Source organism: Squalius cephalus (genome assembly GCF_949319135.1).
Source record: "Squalius cephalus genome assembly, chromosome: 6".
NCBI lineage: Eukaryota > Metazoa > Chordata > Actinopteri > Cypriniformes > Leuciscidae > Squalius > Squalius cephalus.
In genome coordinates this window covers 34416596-34441938 of record NC_137127.1, presented here as the reverse complement: position 1 = coordinate 34441938, position 25343 = coordinate 34416596, and positions in this window count along the sequence as shown.

The following is a 25343-nucleotide window of genomic DNA, read 5'->3' as shown; positions in this document are numbered from 1 at the left end:
TAACAGTGAACACGGGTCTAAACATTATAATATTCAGCATATATCTAGCAACAGTTCAACTGCAATGTGAAGTTTATGCAACAATAACATTAATATTCTCGAGGAAAGGAGTTTGCCACTGTGTATTAGCTACGCAATACGAAGTGACCGTTCTCAAAAGGGAACCTTGATTTTCCAATGTCTTCATGTACAAGTTGCACATGGGTCTTAGCTGGACAACCTCTTTGCATTCAATCACATTCCAAAGAATGTAATCCTTTACCACACAATACGTCTTCTGGGCCTGCAGGCTGTCAATGTTGTCTGCTGCCTTTTCTGCTCTCTCCCTTCCACGCTCATGGGTTTGGTACTCTGTGTTGAAGTTGTTTCTGCATGATGGATGATACTTAGCTTCCATTGCAAAAAGGTCCTTGTACTGCACCTTGTGATAAAGAGCCTCTTTCTTTAATTCCTGTGCCCTAGGTTCAATAACTTTCCAGGCTGGTTCCTTATGTTTCCAACTTTGAAACTTTGTAAGCTCTTCAGTCTTGCGCTTGAACTTGGATTTTGCTTTGTCACAGAAAATGTACTGATTGGGAAACAAGAAGGAACACCTCCTTGGAGCTCCTTCAGATTGAATTGACAGAGATTTGACAGAGATTTGAGAGTCCTTTTTCAATGATGATGATTCACCAGATGTGACACTTGTAAACGATCTATTTTCCCTGCAAGCTTTTATAGCAGTATTGGTGATAGCAAAATGTATCCAAAGGCAAGTCCTCTAATGTTAATGGAATCTGTTCACAAATATCCATCATGCGGTATGGTGAACTGGCTGCTTCACAGAGTCTCATATCTCGGATACTGTGTAGATATGCTTCTTGCTTTCCGAAATCCTGTGATTATAGTAAAAAACTGTTGAAAAAATACTTTAAGTTATGACTACAAAGGTATATCTTAATTATAGTTTCAAATACTTAGTGAAATTGTTCCAAAAGAGAGAGCAGTGGAAGATGGCGATCTGCAGGTACCAACCAACGGCCACCAACTGCCAACTGCAAAGCCCCAACATTCACATACTGGCATTTAGTCAACTTTTTGGACCTTTTTGGATTTTTTTCTGTAGTTTTTTTTTTTATTTTAAATTTTATTTGCTTTATTTTGTTTACTTCAAATGTAAAGCTATTTTAAATTTCTTCAGGTTCAGGATAAGTGCAGTAAAAGGTTAAAATAAACCCCATTTCAGGCTGCTATTAGTATAATAAAAATGATTGTCAAATGAGCTATTAGTATTGTCAAATTATTGCTATTAGTATTGTCAAATGAGCTTTTTTTGCTGTTTTTGACTATAGATGGTCAAGATGTTGTAAAATATATGTATGGAAAAATGTGTCCATTTGTCTCTGTGAGTTGTTTACATCAAAAGTTATGGCACTTTATATCACATTAGATTTTTCAGGTTTGGTGCAAAGGGTTAAAAATAAAGCATTTTGGACATTATTTCAGCTTGGTACCCAATTTATTCTTAAAATAGACACTTGAATGATAAAGAAATAACAGGTTGTGAAAAATAAATCACCCTATGCGCTTGAGAAAACGAAAATATAGTTGATCCTCTACACATATTTGGCCATTTGTTGCTATTTTTGTCCAGAAATAGGGTCAATATGTTGTCAAATGTCAAAAATAACCATTCCATTAAATTCCTGGGGTCAGAATTGTATGGGAAAATGTGTTCATTTGTCTCTGTATGTTGTTTACTTAAAATGTTATGCCACTTTCTATATCATTTTTTGATTTTACGGGTTCTGGTCGGGTGCAGCAAAGGGTTAAAAATGAAGCTTTTGGGACATTATTTCAGCTTGGTACCTGGCAGATTCTGAAAATAGACACTTTTAAGGATTTTAAAAAAATCAGGTGGCATAAAAAAAGCCGGTGGGTGCGCGTAGACCCCTATTTCTATCTAGACTACAGAGGGTTAATAATTAATGATCTTTGCAACGGCAGTGAATCAATCAAAACTAACTTTAGCTGGACAATAACTTTATTCCAGAGCTGCTGTAAAGCCAAACCAATATGTTACTTTAATTTCCTATTATCACTGTAAAGCTGCTTTGAAACAATCTATATTGTTAAAACAAAGCGCTATAAAAGACAATATGTAGAATGCAACAGGACGTTTCTGAATGGTTAGTTGATGAATTTATGCAGCTGATGTGGAGTTAACTATCTTCAAGTAATTGATTAGCATATTCTGTCATGGTAATCTATAAATCGTGTGGGAACTGTTTTAAGATGCTTACAGAGCCAGAGAATATGCTGCATGAAGATAGAACAGGTATAGTTTAGTTTAATTACGGTTATAACTTATGTTGTCATCTTGCTTTTATAACATGCTATTACATTTGTGTTACGTACTGTATTGCAATAAATGTGAAAAAAGGGATGCAAGAGCTTGAGCAGACTCCCAAATGTGCTCTACTACAACAACTCTTCGTCTTCTCAACATGTCCTCACCCCCTTTGTTGCATGTTCCTGGGGTCAGGGTTTATGTAAAATTTAGGGTTAGTGATTAGGTTAGGGTTAGTCACTAACCCGTGAAGAAGCTTGTTGTAGTCCCTACCAGCCGTTTTTTGTAGTCCTTAAAAAAGAGATTTCTTTAAAATAAAATATCTCCCTTTGATTTGAACTTTGAGCATCATAACTTTGCAGAAGTTGTTTATGCTCAAACAGCAACATTGCACACTAACTAAAGTTAAAAAAGTGAAATCATAATCAACCACCCCTTTAAAATGGAACATTTTAGGTCACAATTCAAAATGGCCAACATAGTATTCAGTACCAGTCGAATATATATTCTGTATCCATTCACTGAATATACACATACCAGTGAATAATTTTTGCAGAATTTATACAGTAGTTATAAAAAATATACATTAATATCTCATGACCAGTAGGTGCCACTGTCATGGTCAGGTCATGGTCGCTATAAGACACACCAAATCTGATGCCAATATGAAAATGTGTTGCAGAGACATAGCCTCCTGTTAATTTTGCCTTGTTCGCCATCATATTCATTGACCTGTTATACATAAATGGTTTGTTCTGTAAAAATATTTTGGTCTTCATTGTCTAAAAATGATCTGAGCCAAATTTGGTGCAGTACATGAATGGTGTTATAGTTGAAATGGCTCTTTTTTTTTTTATGGCGGAAATTAAATTGTAGATGTACGATTGTGGTTGTCGGGCCAACAATCCCAGTATTATAAGACACTTGAGTCTGTGTGAATGATTCAAAAGAGATGGCCATTTTTGTATTTTATTTTTAATTATCATTATTATATTCTTTTTTTTTTTTTTCTTCTTCTTTTTTTATCACTGCCTTTATAAATAAATGGCCCCTAATAAATGCAAATCAGAATAGTTTCTAAAAAGGTATGTGTAACAGGTAAAATGTTTTTCTATTTATGGTAGGTATTAAACAATAAACCAGTCATAACATAAGGCAGTTTATTTACATGTACTGCAGGAGGAACATACACATCCAGTCATCCTTGCAGTCCTTTTATGGAACACTCTAGCAGGGCTTGACTTCTCACTTGTTTCTGTTACTTCTTACTGCATTGTAAAACCAAGGGAAAGGTAAGTTTGGGGCTTATCTTGAGAGCTGCAGAAGGGTGCTGGGAGGGAGAGAGCAGGGCCTTAGGTCCACTGAACAGTTGAATTTCCAAAGTCTGTGTCTCATCACAGAACACAACAGACGCTAACCTGTGGAGTTATCAGAGACTCATCTGTCAGCAGCAAACGAGCCTGTTCTATGACAATGTCTACACACAGAGAGAGAGAGAGAGATTTTTATATATATATATATATATATATATATATATATATATATATATATATATATATATATATATATATATATATATATTGTACAGTATTCATACACACAGTAAGGTTTTACATATTACTTCATCTTATTTTGTCAGCAAATAGTAAAAAAAAATATTTTCAACTTTACAAAGTACATCTCCATAAGTCCAGGGGCCCATTTCAGAAAGGAGGTTAACCCTCTGAGGTCTGAGCTGTTTTCTGGGCCCTGGAGGTGTTCTGACATGCTCTGACATTTCTGGTTATTTCTGTTACTTGTGACATTTTCATGGCTAAAGTCTAATTACACTGTATTCAGCACAAACTCTGCTACAATAATATATCAGCAGCATGTATGTAAAAGTTACAATACAAAAAAAAATTCTCACTGAAATAAGGCCATGAAACCCATACTGATTATTTCTTCACAAGACTTTTGAAAATTGTATGACGTAGCCTAGAATATTTGCTGCAAAACTATGTGAAAATCACCCTGACTGCTCATTCAGATAAGACAATATATTGATTTAAAAATTTTACGACGTGTTTTGTGTGAAAAAGCTTTATGCGGGAGCTCATTAATATGTATGCTTTTCACACCTAAGAAAGACAAAGAACCTCCCCTAACGGCCCTATTAGGAGCTATCAGGCCCTGTCATTCTGAGCAACCTTGCACAATACTGTAAATGAGGAGATTTAAAAAAGAATGGCTTTTAAATTGTTTGGATTTATTTACAACACAACATAATCCAAAGATACACAACAAATGCCAAAAAAGCACTTCAAAGACAGAGACCTTTGTGCCATTCCTAAAAACATTGTACATACCTTTCATTTCCAAGATTTTCACTTTACCATGTTCACGTACAGAGACTCATGTGAATGTTGAAGTCCTCAGTGGCATCTGGGCCCTGAAAAAAAAAAAGTGAACATACTGATATCAAGAGAAAGGCCTGCACGATTTTGGAAATAAATATTAGATTTTTCTGGTTAAAATGGCTTTTTAAAATTCCTTTTTAAAATTCACAGAATACACACACACACACACACACACACACAAATGTTTCCAACAATATATAATATAATGAACACCAGGTTTGTTGTGCCTTGTAGGCATAAGGTATATGTGCAGTGCCGGATAAAATAATAATAACAATAAATAACCTATAGCAGTGTAAATCTTCCAAAAGATTTCAGTAACAACTAAGCTAGAGAAAAATATATTGATTATCATGTTACTTCAAATGTTTCCATCCGTTATGATGATATGAAATGAGATAATAATAAAAACATGAAGCCTTTGGTGCTTTTGCTTTCATCCAAAATATGATACAGTACATTCAAACGCGATCGCGCTGCAAAATATGATACATTCAAACACGATCGTGCTCAAATATAAAACATTATGGTTAACATATACATATCTACGTTTGAGCAGATATCCACAAACACAGTAACAGTAAACACGGGTCTAAATATTATAATATTCCCCATATATCTAGCAACAGTTCAACTGCAACGTGACATTTATGCAACAATAACAAACTAATATGTAAGAATTTCTTACCTTACATTTTTCTTGTCTTCAAATCGCGTTCTTCTTCTTCTGAGGTAGCCTAAATCCAATGTAAGCTCAGGCACGTCTTTCAAACTCGACGAAAAGTGAAGTGTTTTGTTGTTGAGGTAATGAGCGAGTTCGCGTTCCATGTGGAGATTTGCATGTGAATATCTTTTGCGCGAGTGGGCGTGGCCAAATTAACTGTAATGAGCAAGCGTTTGAGAAGCTGGACATCTTGTTGGTTTTATACAAATTACTTAAACAGAGAATATTTGTTTTCGTTTTGAATCCGATCATTTAAAAGTACACACTTAAATGTACACACATGAGGTATATGGCTCATAAATGTGTGACAAGTATTCGCTGAGTTTTGTTTCAGTTTATAGACGTGCTCAAGAAAAAAAGTTCACCGCGACGGAGAGGCAGAACGCACACCCTGTTTATTTTCTTTATTTTACAAAAGCACAATGTTTTGATTTGATTGTAAGTGGACACATACAAAAGGAGAAATATCACAGACTCTTTTTTTATATTTCTTTTTTCTGTATGACCATAAATGACGGAGTAATTTAAGTTTATAGTTCTACAATGTGGAGAAAATCCAGCAAAACGCGCCTGCGCGTTTGTCGACCTCAGAGGGTTAAGTGAAAAAACTGAGCATGTTAACCCTGAAATGAGGGAAACTCTGGGTTCCCTTTCGTAGTCACTCCGAGTTACGTCGGATGACAACGAATGGGGTTTCGCTTAGAAAGCCTATCACCTTCGAATATATAAAACGAGCCAATGGCAATGAAATGCCATCGGTCTGCGGAATTTGCATAGCGTAACTCCGCCCCACCCTGGGGGTATATAAGGATGTGCGCTGGCAACATGCAGATATGTTTTCGCTTCGGAGCCAAGTTGATGTACTTCACTCCACAGCCAATCCTGAGATTCATCTCTCTTTCTCTTCAAGACGAGCCTCTCTCCAAGTGTTGGTGTGACAGTGAGTTCCAGCGATTGCACATTCCCTGCTTATCTGTGCAGTGATTTGCCAGTGTTTGTGTGTTCTCTCCCTGGTCGCTTCAACATTTGCGGAGAAATCTCCTTTCTAAAAGAGCTTGCACGCGGCACGTCTTTTTAAAGATGCCTCGCCCGTGCACTTCTGGTTGCGGTCTATTCATTTCTGACTCTGATGGGCACAATCGCTGTCTTGTGTGTCTGGGTTTTGAGCACGCTAAGGCAGCGTTTGTGGATGAGTCATGTTCCCATTGCGGGAACATGCCCATCGCACAGTTGCGGTCGAGACTCAATGACCTTCATGGTAGAGTCCCCTCATCCGCACCCCGCTCTACGAGCTCCACGAGAGCTGGTACTTCGGCTGGCGGCCAGGGTGACCTGAGAGTTACGGTGTGGAACAAAGCGCCGACTATTCCACGCTCCACACCTCCCTCTAGCACTGTGCAACCCATGAGTGTTCCGAATGAGCCCGCTGTACAGTCCTCTGACTTGCCGCGGGTCTCATTCGGTGCTCCAGAGGAAGATGTGATGTCGATCGCTGCATCACAAGGTGGGCAGGAGTCCTTGGGAAGTGACGATTCTGCTGTGCTGCCACCTTCGGGTGTTCCAGCATTGCCATTCCAGAGTCTGATCCCGAGATGACGGCCATGCTTTCCCGGGCAGCCGTGGCCATCGGTCTTGAGTGGTCCCCGCCACCTGGTCCGGTGCGCTCGCGGCTGGACGATTGGTTTTTGGGCACGGCCGCTGATCCTCGTCAGCGCCCAACCCCAATGCCTTTCTTCCCGGATGTGCATGAGGAGGTCACGAGGTCCTGGAAGGCACCCTTGTCTTCCCGTGATCGCTCGGCGACCTCCTCCGCCTTGCCTCCTCTCGATCAGGCGGCTGCCAAAGGGTACACTGGGGTTCCCCAGGTTGAACGCTCTATGGCCATGCAATTGTGTCCCCAGAGTGCTTCTTCCTGTGGCGACCCTAAGCACCCCTCCAAAGCCTGTAGGTTCTCCTCCACCCTTGTGGCGAAGGCCTATAGAGCTGCGGGGTTGGCGGCCTCCTCACTGCATGCCATGGCAACACTCCAGGTCTACCAGGCCCAGATGTTGCGTGACGTGGCTCTTTGACGAGCTGCGTGCCGCCACCGACCTTGCTCTCCGAGCGACGAAGGTGACCGCACGCTCCCTGGGTCAGGTGATGTCCACTTGCGTGGTCCAGGAGAGACATCTGTGGCTTAACCTGGCCGATATGCGTGAGGCCGAGCGAACCCGTTTCCTCGACACCCCCATATCCCAGGCTGGCCTCTTCGGCGGGGCGGTCGAGGACTTTGCCCAGCAGTTCTCGACCGCCCAGAAGCAGACTGAGGCTCTCAAGCATGTCCTGCCCCGACGGCCCGCTGCTGCCTCCACCCAGCCGTCGGCACAGGTGCCTCAGTCTGCTCGCCGCAGGAAGGCGCCACAGCCCTCTCCCGCCCCGTGCCCCGCTAAACGCCAGGCAAAGCGGCGCTCCTGAGACGGGCTGCTCAGAGATGGCACTGAGTTCTTTTCAGGAGACGGTAGCAGGGCCGCTCCTTCCCCCGGTGGAGGGCCGGGGGAGAATCCTTGGTTTTCCCACTCCCGCTGCTCGTCCCTCGACGGGCAGCACCCTATTGTGGTTAAAGAAAGAACTCACTCTCCCATCTCTGAGCACACAGAGCTCTCGGATGACAGTGCGCGCCGCTCACGAGCCTCGCCTCTCTCATCCTCCTCTGTCGCCAGCCCCCTGCCAGAGCACGCCCCCGTGGGATGCTGGTCCTCCCCTGGCCTCCTCTGGCAGGATGCGGTTAATGACCGTGCCCCCGCACCGGGCCGCTATGCCACCCACGCCTGGGCCGGTCATTCCGCTTCGCTGCACCACCGAGGGTACGTCTGTGGTCCGCATGACCCCGCTGGTACAGTTCCTGGAAGCCTGGTTAGAGCTTCCCAGGCTGTCCCGCTGGGTCGCGAGGACCATCAGGCTCGGCTACGTGATTCAGTTCGCCTGCTTCACTATGGTCGGTGGCAATGCCCCTGTCATGAGATCGGAGGTCGCTACCTTACTGGCGAAGGGTGCGATCGAGACTGTCCCTCCAGCCGAAATGAAGTCCGGCTTCTACAGCCCCTACTTTATTGTACCGAAGAAATCCGGTGGATTACGACCGATCCTGGATTTGCGCGTCTTGAACCGCTCCCTTCACAGGATGCCGTTCAAGATGCTCACGGCCAAACGCATTTTCGAATGCATACGGCCGCAGGATTGGTTTGCAGCGATCGACCTGAAGGACGCCTACTTCCATGTCTCCATTCTTCCTCGACACAGACTGTTCCTACGGTTTGCTTTCGAGGGGCAGGCATACCAGTACGCAGTTCTCCCTTTCGGGCTAGCCCTGTCTCCTCGTGTCTTCACGAAGGTCGTCGAGGCAGCCCTTGTTCCTCTTTGGGTCGAATCTCGACGACTGGCTGATTCTAGCTCACTCTCGAGACCAGGTTTGCGAACACAGGGACCTAGTGCTCCGGCACCTAGCTCGTCTGGGCCTTCGGGTCAACTGGGAGAAGAGCAAACTCTGCCCAGTGCAGAGGATCTCTTTTCTCGGTATGGAATTCGACTCGGTCGCCATGTGCGCGCAGCTTACGAGCGAGTGCGCGCAGTCACTGCTGACTTGCCTTCGTCAGTTCGAGGGCAAGAGTGCGGTTCCACTGAAACTATTTCAGAGGCTTCTGGGGCATATGGCATCCGCAGCCGCAGTCACGCCGCTCGGATTGCTTCATATGAGACCGCTTCAGCTTTGGCTTCGCGATCGAGTCCCGAGGTGGGCATGGCATCAGCTGATTTGGGATCAGTTCGGGGACGCACAGGTAGACCTGTTTGCCTCCCACGACTCGTCCCACTGCAACCTGTTTTATTCCCTGACCGAGGGCACGCTCGGCACGGATGCACTGGCGCACAGCTGGCCGCGGGGCCTCCGCAAGTATGCGTTTCCCCTAGTGAGCCTTCTTGCGCAGACCTTGTGCAAGATCAGGGAGGACGAGGAGCAGGTCATTTTGGTTGCCCCGTATTGGCCCAACCGCACCTGGTTCCCAGAACTTATACTCCTCACGACAGCACCTCCCTGGCCAATCCCTCTGAGGAAGGACCTTCTTTCTCAGGGACGGGGCACCTTGTGGCACCCTCGTCCCGATCTTTGGAACCTCCACGTCTGGCTCCTGGACGGGAAGAGGTAGGTTTGAGTACCCTACCACCAGCGGTGGTGGCTACCATCACTTCCGCTAGAGCATCGTCCATGAGACATGCCTATGCTTTGAAGTGGAACCTCTTTGTCAACTGGTGTTCTTCTAAACATCAAGAACCCACGAAATGCCCGATCAGTGTCGTGCTTTCCTTTCTGCAAGAAGGGTTGGAGCGTAGGCTGTCTCCCTCCACCCTGAAAGTGTATGTTGCCGCCATTGCCGCACATCACGACGCAGTTGATGGTAAGTCTCTGGGAAAGCACGACCTGATCATCAGGTTCCTGAGAGGAGCGAGGAGACTGAATCCTCCTCGCCCTCCTCTCGTTCCCTCTTGGGACCTCTCAGTGGTTTTAACTGCCCTGCAGAGTGCTCCCTTTGAGCCTCTGCAATCAGTGGAGCTTAAGTTCCTGTCAATTAAGACAGCGCTCCTGGTTGCATTGGCCTCCATCACGAGGGTAGGGGACCTGCAGGCATTTTCGGTTGACGAAGCGTGCCTGGAATTCGGGCCGGCTAACTCTCACGTGATCCTGAGACCCCGGCCTGGATATGTGCCCAAGGTTCCTACCACTCCCTTTCGAGACCAGGTAGTGAACCTGCAAGCGCTGCCCTTGGAGGAGGCAGACCCAGCCTTGGCACTGCTCTGTCCAGTACGCGCACTCCGTGCTTACGTCGACAGAACGCAGTGTTTCAGGACCTCAGACCAGCTCTTTGTCTGTTATGGTGGGAAGCTGAAGGGAAAGGCTCTCTCCAAGCAAAGGTTGTCTCACTGGATAGTGGACGCCATTGCTTTGGCATACCAGCAGCAAGGTCGACCATGCCCCCTTGGTGTGACGGCCCACTCCACTCGGAGTGTGGCATCCTCTTGGGCTCTAGCGCATGGCGCCTCGCTAACAGACATCTGCAGAGCTGCAGGCTGGGCGACACCTAACACATTCGCGAGATTCTACAATCTCCGAGTGGAGCCAGTTTCTTCTCATGTACTCGCTTCAACTAGCCGGTACTAGATTCTGCTCAGGTGTCTTCGCTTGCTCGCCATTCCTCTCCACGGACGGGATACGTGCGATATTCCCTCAGGCGAGCCTAATAAGCCCTGAGTCTCCTCCAGCACTGTCGACGTCAATGCCAGAGTTATGCCACCGGCAGCTTCGCGCTTGGCTAGGTGCCTCCATGTGCATGGTTCCCCCTCTGGGTGACCCCCGCATGTGTATTCCACTGTAAGCCTCTCTGAGCATGTGTCTTTCCCTTGGCAAGCCACCTTGCCACCCCTGGGGTTGAAATATTCCACCTGCGGCTGGACACCCCAGTGATACTCCATATGCAGCCCCCCAGGGTCATATGTGTATTCCAAGTCCCCCCCTTCGGGCTGGGCATAATTGCATATTTCCACTGAGATATGCTTCCCAGTGTACCTTGGTATTCCTGTGTTAAGTAGGACTCCTTCGTCCGTGCTAGTCTCACGACAGGGAGCTCAGACTTACGCAGGGCACTGGAAGACAGTCGAGAGGTGGCGTGATTACACTGGGAACCCCATTCGTCTTCATCCGACGTAACTCGGAGTGACTACGAAAGGGAACGTCTCGGTTACGTATGTAACCCTCGTTCCCTGAGTAGGAAACGGAGACGTTACGTCTCCCTGCCACTTCCGCTGTACCGCTGGAACGCCTGAGTTCAGTCTCGGCTCCTCAGTGAAGACATATCTGCATGTTGCCAGCGCACTTCCTTATATACCCCCAGGGTGGGGCGGAGTTACGCTATGCAAATTCCGCAGACCCATGGCATTTCATTGCCATTGGCTCGTTTTATATACTCGAAGGTGATAGGCTTTCTAAGCGAAACCCCATTCGTCGTCATCCGACGTAACGTCTCCGTTCCCTACTCAGGGAACGAGGGTTACATACGTAACCGAGACGTTTTCTGTTTCAGAATGGGAGGTATGTCAAACCCGAAAAAGCAGGGTAAGTCAAGCCCATTTCTGAAAGAGAGGTAACTTATACTCAGAGTCAGTTACCATGGTAACTTACTCTGTGAACCTAACCTGGTCAGGAGCAGGTTTTCTTCGGTAAACCTAGAGTTTCTTTCGGTTGCCTCCCCTTTTTTAAAGAGGAAAGCAGTGTTTAAACACCTCATTCATTCTTTCGGTACATTCATTCATTGCGCACATTTACGTCACGCAGAGACCATCAAAGTGAATAAAATGGCATGTCCTTTTATGGACGATCCTGTAGATGAAAAGGTTGCATTAATTCGTAGGGAGTTACATTTATGTCGGGAGAGGATTTTGAGGCCCAGAGTGGATTTTTTGTCATATCCCTATGCATTTTTATTTGAGTGGTACCGTTTTTCTTTACAGTCAATTAAATACTTTCATAATCTCATCCATCCTTACATCAGTAACATCAGCCATCATGGCCGTGCTCTTACATTCGAGCAGATGCTTTACGTTGCTTTACGTTTCTTTGCAAATGGTAGTTTTCTTTATTACATCAGGGATGCAGAACACATTAGTAAGGCTACTGTATGCAGAGCAGTACGAAAAGTGTGCCTCGCTCTCAAGCACTTTCTGAGAATTTTTGTGTTGTTTCCTGGGCACAAACCCGTGAGAGTCATCAAAGAGGAGTTTCACAGGATTGCAGGTCAGTGGTGAAGAAATCGGTTTAAATGAGGCTAACCTGATAAATGGCGTTCAGTTAAGAACATCTTGCTGCAACCCCTGGAAGTAACCTAATAAATAGAATTCCCTTTAGGATTTCCCAATGTGGTTGGATGCACTGATGGCACACATATTCCCATCATTGCACCTTCCGAAAATGAAGCTGACTATGTCAACAGGAGGTCCATCCATAGTATTAATGTGCAGGTACACTGACAGCCCACTGTTTCTAATGGTCAAAGACTACATCACATTATTGTAACATGTCTCATTCTTTGCACTGTCAAGATCATATGTGATGATGCACATATCATCACAAATGTAGAGGCCAAGTGGCCTGGCTCTGTTCATGACTCACAAATGTATCGTGAGTCTACCCTGAGCAACAGGCTGGAAAGGGGATGGTAAATCCTATACTTATTTCAATAAATGTTCTATACTTATTTCAATGTATGCACTACACACTTACAGGGGAACTTCTATGCAACACTAAAGCAATGTAAACTTTCTTACAGGAGAGACTGATGGCTTTCTGCTGGGAGATAGGGGTTACCCATGCCAACCAACACTAATTACTCCTTACCTAGAACCTAAACCAAGCCCCCAGCAGCGCTTCAATGTGGCACACTGCAGGATGAGAGCCCGGGTGGAGATGACCTTAGGCCTGTTGAAAGCATGTTTCCAGTGCCTACGTCACCTCAGGGTAACCCCTGAAAGGGCCTGCAACATTATTGTGGCATGTATTGTTCTCCATAATTTTGCCATAATTAGAGGGGAGCAACACCCTGCCCTATATACAAGACCCAGAGGAAGACCCCATCAACCCTGCAGATTTCCAGGATGTAAGGGTAGTCTGAGATATTATATGCCGCAATGTCTTCTTAGATTAATCCACATGATATCCACCACCACAAAATAAACAAAATGAATAAACACAGAATCACAACAATTTATATGGTGTTCTTTATTTCCTACAAATTCAAAAACAACTATTAGATTTTAATATTGTTTCAATACTTCCTACAATTCACCTGTGACCATACACTTACCTCCAGCTTTTGTTTCAGAATCTTGATTTCCAAATCTGTTGTGTTTTTCTTTCTTTTTTTTTCTTTTTTTAATAAGATGAAGTCTATATAACTCCTTAACTGGCAACTGAAAATACAGTAGATTAGAGTTACATCATGTAGTTCTAAACAAATTCTACAGAATGAAACTGGCATTTACTGAAAATCACTGAACTGTGTTCATCTGTGCACCAGAAGGTGATGGACCTTCCTCCTGGTGTTCTTCCATACTCTGGGGAGAGATAAGAATGTCCATTTATACTTAGATATAAACTTAGATTCTTTAGGCTACTACACATAAAAATGTCCCATCATCCTGTGAAGATGAGCATTTGGTTGAGTACACTTTATAATACTATTTGTCATAATTTCTGGTGTATTGGGTAGGCTACTTACAACTGCCTGGGGTTCTGTTGGGACAGGAGTCTCCAAAAGACAGATATTACCATCAGAATATTTTGGGACCAACGAAAAACCCAACCCAACCCAAAGTAAAATAAATGGAAATGTCAAAACTAGCCTATAAAAAATAACATATAGGTAGACCTCTTACATTTTATGAAGGCACTTGAATCTTTGGGAGTGACTGGCTCTGATGAAGTCCCTACAGGAATTCCCTCAGCCACTGGTCTTCCAGCATTCAGGCGCAGGGCCATCTCCTCTGCATTTATCAGAGGTGGTGGAGCAGGTTCTCCCCCGTTTTGCGAGCCTCTGCCTTTTTTCTTTTGGCTGAGTAGAAGTCAAGTGAGAATTAACATTTAATCATGTGAAAACAGAATTAGACCTATGTCAGAAAAACTGCTGCGCTACTAGACACTGTAAAATGTTTGTAAAGTCAGGTAGCCTACACCCATGATATGCTCAAGCCTTACCTGATTGAATTATGTTTTTATATTTCATTTTCAGTTGCTGCCATGTTCTTTTAATGCCTCCAGGATTGCACCAACATGAAAATTAAAATTGGGTTGAATAACATACTGTTCTTCTAGTTTCACCTCTGATATTATAACAGTTGGGTAAGTTATGCTTTAATAGTTATTAATTACTAACTACAAATGACATAATCAACACTATAATTAGATGAATGTAATAATTACTATCTCTAAAAAGTATCACTTTACTTATTACTAATTACTTTATAAATACCATATCAACCTCAACCACTTGAACAATACAAGGAGAGACAAGAAACTGCACTTTTAATGCTTTCAAATAAACAATATAGACGAACAATTGTGGTTAATAAGTATATACATTTTTTTTTTTTTTTTTAGAAAATGGCCAATCGTTTCGCTAGATAAGACCCTATTCCTCAGCTGGGATCGTGCAGAGCCCTTTGAAGCACTTCAAAGCCCTTTGAAACTGCATTGATTTGGACTTCAACAATTTGGTTACCGTTGAAGTCCATTGTGTGGAGAAAAATCCTGAAATGTTTTCCTCAAAAAACTTAATTTCTTTTCCACTGAAGAAAGAAAGACATGAACATTTTGGATGGCATTGGGGTGAGTAAATTATCAGGAAATTTTCATTTTGAGGTGAGCTAATCCTTTAATGATATTATTTTTATTGTGAAACCCCGAAATCATCATCTCTTGAATATGTTGTTAATTTCTGTATTTTATCCACGATTTTTTCACCCACAAGTAAAAGTGGCTTAAATCTCCTTTATGTTTCCCTCTTTTTCTTGTTGAATTTACCTTCGTTTCATCCCTCAGGCTTATAAATAACAAATAACAACAAAAAATGCATTTTTTATGTATTATGATGAATTATTTAAAGATATTTAACCTTATCATTGTTCTTTTTTCCTGTCTATAAAATCTCATATTCTTTCTTTCTTTCTTTCTTTCTTTTTATTTCACACGTCATAATTTTAAAGACAAATACAAAATACAATAATATATTTTGTGTGAAAAAGGGGAAACCCCGAAGAAGCTATTAAAGCTTTTAGGAGGGGGCCCAATAACAACATACAACATAATATACGAACAAAAAAACTCAATCCATAGACACAAATAAAACAGATATATAAATACAACAAGACACAAACACTACAAACAAACAGACAATCCCAGCACAAGTATGACACTTACAAAGTGATCAAAAAGTGCATGTTAAAAGCAATTTTCCCTTAAGATTTTTCTTGAAAACAGAGACAGAATGCAACAATTTAAGATTTACCTCAAGCTCATTCCAAATCTGCGGACCTCTACAGACTACACTCAGGCTCGTACATTTCAATCGTCTTAATTTACTAGTAATTAAATGTTTTTCCCTTGTGTGATATATATGCTGGGGTCGACTGATTGGGACAAGTTCACACAATCGACAATTTAACTTATGAACAACCTGAAATATCATACAGGCATTATGAAAAACATTATATTCGGTAAGTCTTAATAAACCAAGACGATGAAACAATGGACGCGAGGGGGTATTTGGCTCAGACCACGTTAATACCCGTATAATTTTTTTCTGTAAAGACTGTATTTTATTCAGGTAGCTAGTAAAAGTATTACACCATATGACATTACAATAATTTAAATGAGACTCAAACAAGGTTTTATATAAGATGACAAGTGCTGACTGTGGAAGAAAATTTCTTACTTTGAAAAATAATCCAACGTATTTTGATAATTTTTTTAACTGATCAATATGATATTTAAATTGTAGACATTCATCAATAAAGACTCCAAGAAATTTAGTGGTGTTTACTCTTTCAATAATTTGTTCATTCATTTTAAGACAGACATGCTTATTTGCCAATTGATTTATTTTGGAATGAAACACAATGTAGTTTGTCTTATTTATATTAAGAGATAATAATTATTTTAAATATATTAAAAGAAATTTGTTCGTTAATACTTACATACTGCTGTCTACCAAATAAATAACTTGTGAACCAACTAAGGCCTAATCCTCTAACTCCATAATGGTGTAATTTATTCAATAGGATGTCAAAATCAATAGTATCAAACGCCTTAGATAAATCTAAAAAAAATACCAATACCGCTGTCACCTTTATCAATGGCATCATTAATCTTTTCAATCAGATCGAGTACCGCCATGCATGTGGTTCTTTCTTTCCTAAAACCATATTGAGAAGCAGCAATAATATTAAATTTTTCAAGGTAGCCATATAGCCTATTGTACACTACTCTCTCTAAAACCTTGGAGATTGTGGGCAAGATTGATATTGGACGATAATTGCACATATCAGTTTTATCCCCAGATTTAAACACTGGTATAATTCTGGCAATTTTCGTCCTTTTTGGTACAAGTCCAGAGAGCAGAGAGAGATTAATACAATAAGTCAATGGCTCCATGATATTAAGTGCTATGGCTTTCAGAATTTTACTACAAATTTCATCCTCACCAGCAGTGTACGAGCTTCGTAAACTTGTAATTATTTTATAGACTTCATCGCAATTAGTTGGTTTCATAAAAAAAGAATTTGCATAAGAGCCCCGTAAGTAATGGTCAAAAGTGATACCCTGAGGTTGAACTATTTTGTTAGAGAGTTTTTCCCCAATAGAGTTAAAGTAATTATTAAAATTGTTTGCTAAATCAATGTCATGCATATATTTATTACCCAAGTTTGAGTATATGCCCACAGCATTTGGAAGCACAGCGTTGTTTTTGCTCTTGTTAAGGACTTCATTCAGCACTTTCCAAGACCTCTTAGAGTCACCCTGTGATGCTTTTATGAGGAATGTATAGTGGTTACTTTTACTTATCCTTATTATATTAGTAAGTTTATTCCTGTAACTAGTATATATATCCTTGTTCAAAGCACTTGGGCATTTTAAGAAACGTTTATAAAGCTTATTTTTATGGGTGATAGATTTTAAGATACCCTTTGTGAGCCAGGGGTTGAGACCAGTTGCACGATGTCCGGCGTTCTTTTCAGGGATAGTACAACAAATAGAATTTGTAATTTAATTTATCAAGTTATCATAAGCAGTATCAGGATCGTTGCAGTCATAGACTGCTTTTCCATGTTTTAGCCTGTAAGTTTTCATTCAGTAGTTTCAGAGTTCTCTCATTTAGTACTTTAATTTTTGTTTTTCGCCGTGGTAATTCATTCTTGTTTGCAAAATCTAAAAACAATACAATCAGAAAATGGTCAGTAATGTCAGATAACACAACTCCAGATTCTAGTTTAGTATTTCGAATATTTGTGATGATATTGTCAATAACTGTCCTAGTGGAGGACGTTACTCTGGTAAATTGATTTATGGTACAAAAAAAAGATAATGAATGCAAGGTATTAACAAAGTCTCTTTTTACAACGTCATCTTTGGAGACATCAATATTGAAGTCCCCAAGTATGACACAATCTTTGTTTTTCTTGTTTATGGAGAATAAAATGTCCTCCAGCTTACCCTCGAAAGCGTCAAGGTCAGAGTCAGGAGGGCGATAAATCACTCCTACTATAATTTTTTTTGCATTAGTGAGAATTATCTCAACAAAAAGTGAATCAGAATGATTGTCATCTAAGACAATATCATCACAAACATTAATATGATATCTGGAGTGAACATCTAAACAAACACCACCACCAGTACGCTCAAGCCTATTTTTAATAATGAGCTTATATCCATCTAGGTTAAGAATATCAGTAAAGGTCCTATCATTAAGCCAGGTTTCACTGCAACCAATAACATCAAAGTTACAGTCAGAGTTAGAAAGTAAAGTAACTAATTCTTCATGGTGTTTACCCAAGCTTCTAATGTTAAGGTGCAGAAATGAGCAACTGTTTGTATTATTTAAACGTTTTAATTGTTCAGGAGTGTAATATCTGCAATTTAAATTATTATATATATCAATACAATGTTTTACATCCTCTCCATCATAATTCAATTCATCAAAGGCCATGTGAAAAGATAGTAGCGTATTTAAATTGGTTGGCCAAAGAATTTGCTGGGATCATATAAAAATAAAAATAACAAATCCACACAAAACCCATACATACATACACGTACATGTTTTCACAGATAACGTTGATCTACTGCTATAGTAAACTAAGCTAGCTCCCTATTTAATTAGCTCTCTACCCACAACATTACGTTGAGAGCTTATAAGAAAAATAAATTAGGGCCAACAGTAATGTAATAATCTCAAAAATATAACTTTAAACGCTATACTTCAGAAGAAAACAAAATTGCTCTCCCCTTTTTGAAATGCATAAATAAAATACCAGAACACATGATAGGGGAAGAGTGAGTCACCTCTGGAAAACATTTCTCAGTACTTAAGTCTTAGAACGTCCAAAATCAAAATCAAGCCCGTAGTCATCAATACTTTGCTTAACCCTCTGGAGTCTGAGCGGTTTTCTGGGCCCTGGGGGTGTTCTGACATGCTCTGACATTTGTGCTTTTTTCAGTTGCTTATAAACATATTAATGGCAAAGGTGTAAATTCACTCTATATAGCACAAACAGGACTACAATAATATGTGAGCCACATGTATGTACATATTTTCATTTTTGAGAGAATAATGTTTATGCGTGGTTATCGAAAAAACTAAAAATTAAAGTTTTTGAAATAAGGCCACAAAACACATACTAAATATGTGGCAATAAGACTTTTGACTAATGGATGTCGTTGCCTATAGTTTTTTCTTCAAAATTATGTGAAAATAGTCTTGCTTTATCGTTCACATAAAACCATACATTGATTTAAATTGATGTAAAACAGGTTTTGCTTGGAAAGCCAATATGCGAGGGGGGCGTGAAAGAGGAGTGGTTTACACCTTAGAATACAATGTCCCACCCACTCTGCATAATGACTCTGCATAATGAGCCATTCATTCAGGTGTGAAACTGACTGAGCCACAATGCAAGGACAAAAGATATATTTAGAAGAAGACTTATATTGACCATTTAAGATTTTGCTTACATCTATCTTGTAAATATGTTTTGCTATTTTATTAAAAAGGTTACAATTACAACAATAATTACAATTTCAACAATATTTCAAGTGTACTCTTTCTTTGTAAAAAAAAATGATTATAGGCCTACATTTTATCTATGTATTCATTCACGAGTTCACATCTACATATAATTAATACAATGAGTTTATGCGTATTTGGCGTGCTGTCCGGGGGGAGGGCTCCGAGCTCGGAGTTAGGCCCGAACCCAAAGTACTCGCCCCAGTTGGTAAGTGTAGATGGAACTGGAAGTGTAGATGGAACTGGAAGTGAGGAGATGGGGTGGAGGAGGGATGCTGACAAACTTTCAATGAACAGAGATAGGTCTGCTGTGAATTTATACTCTGTCATTGAGTTGATTACTGATTAATCTCCAGCTGTGCATAATTTGGTTAATTATCTGAACCTGCTCCTCCCGAACTTTGTTAAATAAAACCTCATTTAGTTTGAATATAGCCAACATTGGAACAGCTAACATCTTAGTTGATGACTTTATTTTTGACAAAAATAGTATTTTATATATAGAAATTGCTAAACAAAAGCTTATTTGACGAGGCAGTATATTCTACAGTAAAAACTGTATATTTCTTAAACTTTATAAACTTTCATATTTCGCCTGACTGTAACGTTGTTTTCATGAAATATTAGGGCATATTGTTAATTTGCAGTTTAATACGTTGCTTATACAAATAGCCTACATTTTATTTCAACATATTTCAGTCGATTTTTACTCATCTCAGTATAGCAATACAGTTTGCTAAAACATCATCATTCATTCACACACGCGATTTAAATTTAAACTGTCTTTGCCAGCTGTGGTAAACAGCGCGAATCTCTGCCGTTCATTCATTCATAAACAGAAACCCACGTGAAGAAATTCACGTGATAAGGAAAAAAAACTTACTAGTATTCCTCAGCTCGCTCCTCGATATACCCGCACTTCTGAGGGACATTTTCCATTATTATTATTCCTCACAGCGCTGCAAGACGGTGTAAACAAGTAATGATCTGAATAAACTTGTGTGTTTTCTCGAGCTGATGGGGGCGTTCACAGGATTGCGCGGATTGCCTCAGCCATTTGCGTTTGAATAGCGCACGCTCTCCGTGGGCGGAGTCACATTACATCTGAATCAGCTGTAATTAGGTCGACTGGAATCGCTCTCTTTTAATACAGATTTCACAAGATGAGAATATTTGTTTTTTTATATAAATTACTTCATTTAAAAGAAGAGAATTCAAGCTTCATGCCTGTGTGTCTGTATGCCGGTTTGACTGAGTATTCGCTGAGCTACAGTTCATTTTCAGACGCGTTTCAGAATGGACTTTACTGGCAGAGAGAAGGCAGAACTCGCTTCGTGTTTATTTTTCTTTATTTGGCAAAAAGCACAACACTTTGTTTTTATTGTGAGTATACACAAAAATAATACACATTTAACAGAATCGATTGATGTATGAAACTCCTATGGAAAATCAAAGTCAACAGAGTATTTATGAGTTTCTTTTACACTGATAAAAAAAAAGCGAGCTGGTGTCGCCGGCGATACCGTCGACCTCAGGGGGTTAACAGTCTGGTGAAACATACGACTGTATTGCGAGGATATGCATACACACACACTCCCCGGAGCAGTCAGATGCAATCGTACACAATGATTAATGAATAACGTTAGTTTGACGAAAAGATGCTATATAATCTTTAGCTTCCGCGACTGATGTAAATCCTTTCCTGCCTCCCTCTTTCAGTTTAATGATGAGCCTGGCAGGTAACAGCAGGGCTGGTTTAAGTTCTAGTTTATATAGCTCAGTCATTACCTCTCGGTATTGTTGTCGTTGTTCCACAATCTCCGGAGCGTAATCCTCATATATGGAGATCAGGTTATCCCGGTACTTCAGCTTCCCTCTCATTAACCGTGCTTCGCGAATTATTTTATCCTTTACCTGGAAATTGTGAAGGCGGATGATAACCGGTCTTGGACGCTGACCCGGCTGTGGCTTCCTAGCGAGGGTCCGATGAGCTCTGTCGCATTCCGGCGGAGAGTCAAGAATCTTATCGCCGAAGATCTCAGCCAGCATCTTCGAAAAGAAAGTAGTGGGATTGTACCCCTCGATCGATTCCGGAAGACCAAGCACTCTGATGTTCTTACGCCGACTACGAGATTCTAGATCAATAACTTTAGCAACAAGTTTAGCGTTGCTCTCAGTTAGCTTGGTACATGTAGTTTCCAGAGCTAGCAGGCGTTCATCCTGCAGGTTAGCATTCAATTCGAGCTCTCCGATCTTCACAACGTGATCCGTCACCGTAGTTTGAATACGATCAAGCTTTTTTTCAAGTTTCACCATAGTGGCGTTGAAGTCAGCTGTGAGGGCTTTTCGGTTCTCCTCTAATAAGGTGGCTATGGATGCCAATGTCAACACTTCTCCTCCGTCGTCAGGACTTGTAACTCCCTGGTCAACTCTGCTCTTCCCAACTTTTGGAGGTATTCCATTGTTTCTTCCGTTGTGAATAAAGTTCAAGTTAAAGCATAGTTTGATTTAAGTAATTAATGCAACATAATTTGTGGGAGCATGGCTCAGCGTGCTCAGCGTGTACGTGTAGCTACGTCATATCTGAGTCCAGAGCCTGAACGTTCTGTGGGTACTAGTGTTTGAAATCTGACTAAAAAACCGGACCACTGACTGCTGTAAGAGACATCATGACAGACAGATATTATGATTTATGCAAACCCATTATATTTGTTATTTAATTTTTTTGTCATTATGATTGTTCATTGTTAAATACACCACCATGGTATCTTTCCCTGATCTTGTATGTAACTAAGTTTGCCAATAAAAAATGATACGAGCGACAGGTGCACTAACACTAACCAACTAACTACAGGCCTATATCTAAACTGCCTTTTTTATCTACAATAACTGCGCTTCTTAAAGTATCAAGTGACATTTTGATGGCTGCTGACTCTGGACAGTACACTGTATTGATTTTACTTGACCTATCGTCTGCATTTGATACATTGGACCATACAGTATTGATGAATCGGCTACGTAATGAAATGGGGTTCTCTGGGTCTGTTCTAAAATGGTTCACCTCTTACTTGAGTGATAGATCATTTTGTGTGTCTATTAATAACATTTAGTCAGAAATGACCCCTCTGTCATATGGAGTTCCACAGGGTTCGGTTTTAGGTCCTATTTTGTTTTTATTGTATATTAGCCCTTTTAATAATGTGTCTTATCACTTTTATGCTGATGACATTCAGTTGTACTGCTCATTCAAAGAGTCAGAGTTAGGTAAATTAACTGATTTATTGGAATGCCTGTCATGCATTAAGACTTGGTTATACAACAATTATTTACAACTAAATACAAAAAAGACTGAAACTTTGATCATTGCTCCAGAACAAAAACTACCACAAATTAAACAACACCTCTGTTCCTTGGACTCATCCGTCCAGTTGAGCCTAAGAAACCTTGGTGTTTTATTTGACCAATCGATGTCTCTGGATGGTTATTCTAGACAGTTGGTCAGAAACTGTTATTATCATTTGAGAAATATCTCTAAACTGAGAACGATACTGCCCAAAGCTACCATGGAGATGATCATTCATGCTTTTATTTCTTCATGGTTAGATTATTGTAATTCTCTTTTTACTTGTTTTAACAAAGTTTCTCTGAGCCGTCTCCAATTGGTGCAAAACGCAGCAGCCAGGCTATTAACAGGAACCAACAGAAGGGCACACATTACTCCGATTTTATTTATTCTCCACTGGCTTCCAGTAAAATTTAGAATTGATTATAAAATTTTACTTTTAACTTTTAGAGCACTACATGGACAGACCCCCCAATATATCGCAGACATGTTGACCCCTTACTCTTCCTTCCGCACTCTTCGTTCCTCAGGTCAAAATCTCCTGATTGTCCCCAAAACCCGCCTTAAAACTCGGGGTGACCGCTCCTTTCAAGCAGTTGCTCCCAAACTGTGGAATGCTCTGCCACTGTCGCTGCATGTTGCCGATTCTGTTGATTCTTTTAAAAAAACAGCTGAAGACACTTCTATTCAGTCAAGCTTTCAGTTGACTGAGCTATTATGTTTTATGTTTTGTATGATGTTTCTTATTTGTTAAAATTGTTAACTTGCTACATGTAAAGCACTTTGTGATTTTATCTGTGATAGGTGCTATATAAATAAAGTTTACTTAACACCTCACAACATCAGTAACTCGACAGCCCTACCTAGAATGGTTTTCCACAGCGTTAGTAATGTTTGTAATGTCTGCACAAAGGAGACGGGTGGCTGCTCGAAGATCTCGAAGAGAGAAAACTGTTGATTTTATACTCGAAAAATGTAAGTATCACTCCTTAAATTTATATTACCCCAAAACAAATTGTATTGCTAGCCCACCCCAAAACTTACACACAATGAGAATGATAAATGCTGACCAATACTTAATTGTATTACCTTTGTTTTACTGAAAATTATATAATTTAATAAAACAAGCAAAATGTAATTTGTTTTGTCATATGACATAGCTATGCATGAATACACTCTAGATAAATGCAGTGAAAACAGTTAAATTTTCAGTCAAGCAATGAATCAATGTGTTAATTAAATAAAAATATTTATTTACTGACAACAATAAGAAACATGAATAAATTAGTAAAAGAACAAATAAAAGTTACCATCGATAAACAAATGCAAATACAAGTCAACAACAGTAGGGAATATGCGGTTTCGGACGCAGCCATATAGCCTATGTTTACCTGTTGCCGAGCCCCGCCTTCACGCAGTGATTGACAGGTTGGGAGGGGGCGGGGATCGGCTCGGAATGCATTTTCAATTTGCACATTGCGGGACATTTAATGAAAATGCAATCGCAAGTGTCTTAACTGTGAGTGCAAATGCAATTAAGAAAAATAACATTTAAATTATCATTTTCCTACAGTTTTTGCTTGAACATGTTAAAATATCTAATTATTTCTGTAATAAATTTAAATTTAAATTTACATTTTACATTGCGTTAAACTAGTGTATGAAATGGCAAATGTAAATTAAATAATTGATTTTTCATTTTCATTTTGCACCAACGTTGCACAAATGTAATGGAAAATGTAAATTCAAATATAGAAATGCATTGCCATTTTACATATTGCATTGTCATTTTGCATATTACATTTCAAATTGAATATTGCTACTCATATGCTTCCATATATATGATCCTGTCAAAAAATGTTCTGTATAATGACTTCATAAAATCTTTCAGAGTATCACAGCACTGCAGGATTTTCTGCAGCAGAATTGGCATGCAAAGTTAAAGATTAATATTTAACGACTTAATCAGATTATGGGGACATGACCAGAGCAAAGGCAGGAGACACTGCTTGCAGTCAATTAAATTTTGTATTGACTTCAGAAAAATAATAATAAATCAAAAATAACAAACTAAACTAAACAAAACTAAACAACTAAAGGTGACCCTTCTCACAGAGGTCCCTCACCAGACCTGACCGAACAGAAAAAAATAGATTATTTTATACTGAAATGTTCAACCATTTCATAATAATAGGTAATTTAAATAATGTACACATAGAGAATTTATAAATAAACTTAAATAATATTCAAAATACATTAACATCAATTTTACAAGGAAAGTAATACAAATAATAAACATACATTTCTACATACTATCAAAATAAACAAAATAAACAATGAAATAATAACCCCCTGTTCACACTGGGAAATGGACTATTCCTACACTACCCAGAATTCCTTGGGATGGCATAAAATGAGGAACAGGAAGGCCGCACTTCCTCTTAAACCCCTACCCCTGGAACCATGCTGCAGACATGAACCCAGAAGGTATGTTTTGAAAATGGGGATATAAACTAACATAGTCAATATATAAAGAAAATAAAGAAATAAAACTCTTGGTGTCTTTTGTCATCAGTCTAATGTGCACCTTAGACTAGAAAAAGTTACCAAACTCATATTTAACCAAACAATGAAAAACAAACACATATGCAAAAAATATAAACCAAATAAACAGGGCATACACCGCAATCAG